The sequence below is a fragment of the Rutidosis leptorrhynchoides genome, chromosome 2 (genome assembly GCF_046630445.1).
Source record: "Rutidosis leptorrhynchoides isolate AG116_Rl617_1_P2 chromosome 2, CSIRO_AGI_Rlap_v1, whole genome shotgun sequence".
NCBI classification, from domain to species: domain Eukaryota; kingdom Viridiplantae; phylum Streptophyta; class Magnoliopsida; order Asterales; family Asteraceae; genus Rutidosis; species Rutidosis leptorrhynchoides.
The window spans coordinates 397,189,923-397,193,389 of NC_092334.1; the positions used below are offsets into that span (position 1 = coordinate 397,189,923).

At 36.3% G+C, this 3,467-nt stretch overlaps 1 pseudogene; it reads right to left on the reverse strand.

Annotated features, from left to right (window-relative positions):
- Nucleotides 1-287: 287 nt before the first annotated feature.
- Nucleotides 288-1,345, reverse strand: LOC139892204 (protein RTE1-HOMOLOG-like; annotated as a pseudogene).
- Between the last annotated feature and the right edge of the window lie 2,122 nt (nucleotides 1,346-3,467).

Genomic DNA, 3,467 nt, shown 5'->3' on the forward strand with positions numbered 1-3,467 from the left:
AAAAAACGTGTAACTTCCCAAAAATTCCAAAAACTACATACTTCACCAGATTTGCACAAGATGATAAAAGATTCCGATTAGTTTCTAATAATCCAACATAATAAAAGATTTAAATAGCCAATTTTATAAACAACAAGGTGATCCAAAAGATAAGGAACAATCCACATACATCTGGGAACATATTACAACATACAGAAAATCAGACTTATAAACAGAATAAAATAATTGTATCGTGTACGAACGAATCAAAAATTTAAACCACGTTCTACATACAATCTAATTAGTCACTAGAGTTGTATGATATGTTTGAAATAGTACGTTCCGCAAAGATAACATCCAAAGAGAAAGAACGTAACAAACGCCAGAAAACCTAGAAAATTAGCACCTCCAAATGTAACACCGATGAACACAACAATAAATGATAGATAAGACCGAACCATCGATGGTGTATCAACCCACTCCCCTTTGAACATAATCAAAGCTGCAACATTAACCACGTTCCACCCACTGGCTAAGGTCTCGAACCGGTTAAGATGGTTAGCCACAAATGAGTGACAATTGCAAGTTAAGACGCTATAAGTTTGTTCTTGGTATTCTTGTGTCGTCTTTTTTAACGCATCGTCCCACGTGTACTCACTTTTTCCTGCTTCTACTAGCCTATATTCTTCTTCGGTTCTAAATGTGGTTGAAGGATGCTTTGTGTTGGAGTACTGTGTATGTACGATTATTGAACAAATTAAGATACACAAGTCGAGTGAGATAGACATTAGTCCAAGACTATTAGCAAATTAAGGGTGCGTTTGATAAAACTGAATGATTAAACGCTGAATGGTTCATAATCTGAATGATTCAAAGGTTCTGAATAACAATAACCAGTTTGATTGAATAATGTGAATGATTACCCTATTAACCTTTGACATGAGTAGAAATGTGTTAATAATCCATAAGGGTATATTATCCATTTTTTAAATAAAGTTTTAGATATTTTTAAAGGGGGCAAACCAACCCAACCCAACTCGGCCTACTTTGACCCGTACCCAAATGACCCGTTTCAACCGGACACAGACCACCAAACAGGATAACCCAAACTATACCTTTTCTTTGTTTATCTGGGCCCAAATGCAAAGTTATCTACAGAAACGAAGTTAGGTCCTGCAAAATCCACAATAACTCCATCCTCACGGCCTATACCAACATGACCAACAAAAGGAAGGAGCCATGAAATAACGGGGAGGGGGGTCCACACGATGCAGCATGGAAAGCGAGCTTTAGTTGGATCAATCTGCATGCAATTCGGAACACTATGCTCAACCATCATTGCCTTAGGTTCCTTGTCTAAGTACATTACCAGATCTGCATTCATTATATTGCTCAGCCATGTGTGAACATTGCTACTAATAAAGCTAAATAATGCTTACAGTATTATATACGGTGTAACATGTATCCATGTTATAAAATTGGCCAAAAATAAAAATTTCAGCAAAATGGATCACTACATATTACATTTGTAGCTACATTACCATAATATAATATTACCTAAAATCTAGAAGCTATGGAAAACTTGCAAACAAGGGTTGCGATTCCCGGGATCGCGTTTCGGGCTCGTATTTCGGGTACGCGTTTCGGGTTCGCGTTTAATTGTCCATTTCGGGTTCGCATATCGATTTCGGGTTCGCATTTCGGTTTCGGGTTGCGTATCACGGTCGCATTCTCGTTTTGGATTCATGTTTCGATTTCGAGTTTTTGTTTTCCGACCGCGTTCACGTTCGGGTTCGCATTACAAATTTTGAGATTTGAAAACCTCGAACCAAACAGAAGATAGGATTTCAAATCCCAGGATTTCAAATCCTGTGGGATTTCAAATCCCATGGGATTTCAAATCCTGGGAATTGAAATCCTTGAACCAAACGCCCCCTACAAGTATTTAAGTTTTAAGCAACATTATATCAGGCACAAATAGATTCAGATACACACCACAACAAGCTATAATATTGTTGATTTGAGTTCAGTTGGTTACAAATCAAATTAAACTTATAATTTGTAACCATCTGAACTCAAACCCCTAAAAAAATTTAATTCCCGATTTCCCCCAATCCGATTTTGTGGTTTAAATCGAACAAGATTTAATAAAAAGGAAACATTAATAATGTAAAGATGTTAGAAAGGAAGTACCTTTGTTACAGATCTAAAAGCCCCAGAAGAAGAAGAAGTAGTTTACAAATTTACCAAGATTTAGTTGATGATGTCTTCTTTCCCATTTTTTCCTGTTATTACAAGTCAGTTTCAATTGCTGGTGACAGTTCCCATGATTTATTATGGAATAATATGATTATAGTATATACTCCCTCCGTCATAAATCTATTGTCTCCGGACAAAAAATATATAGTTTAAGAAAAAGAACATGATACGTATACTTTTCTTTTAACTTTCCAGTGTTACCCCTTACTTTTTAACCATCTTTTTTGTCTTACATGTATAAATTATGAGCACAAAAGAGATTTATCACATTATTCTTTTCCATTAAAAAAAGTGGACAATTAATTTGGGACAGCCATAAAAGGAATAGTGGACAATAGATATGAGACAGGGGGAGTATTAACATTAATATTCACTATAAAAAATAACGTTCCAATTTATATTTATAGTTTCTTTTTTTCTGAAAAATGAAAACTTTATAACAATTCTTTATTTCGGGAGGAGAAAGGGAAAACAAGATAAATAGAAACACTGACATGGCTAGAAAGCATAAAACTAACTCCGACAATGAAATCCGACCTAAAGCTAACTAAACATGAGCATAGCCCTGAACTAGCCTTGAACGAAAAGGTCGAGCCGTGTCCGAACTCGTCACCGATGGAAGTTCCCGCAGGTAGGGGATTCAAACCGCCTTATCAAACTTGTCAAAAAATCGCCCTTTTTCTAACGCAAGTCCCGACCCCGACCCACATAAGACCATTTACAAACCTGTCTTCTTGAGTATCTTTGAAGGTTTTTTGGATTGCAACCCCCACTTCATCATCATCACTACTATCTCGTAAACAAACGAACTATCAGTCACTATCTTCTTCTTAACATTATCTTTCGTCTTGGCCCCACATTTGGGATCAAACATCTTCACCCCGTCTCTACTAAATTTGCTCAAATGAACATGTCAACCCCGACAAATACCTTTACATGCCGCATCCGCACAAATACAAAACTTTACCCATGCTATTACCTGAAGAAACTTTAGCCAAATTATCAATACGTGCACTAGTCGACCCGTTACAAGCAGTTGGTTTCAAAACATTTGCAATTCGCCTTTTTTTTACTCTTAGGTCTAAATTCTTTAATACCTAGGGCATTATCGATCTCATCAAAACGAATTGAATAAGCCGCAGAATCTGGACAATAACCCTTCACAAAAAACACACCATCTTCTTCTACATAACTCTTAGAAATTGCAATTGTTCCATCTTCAAAATTCT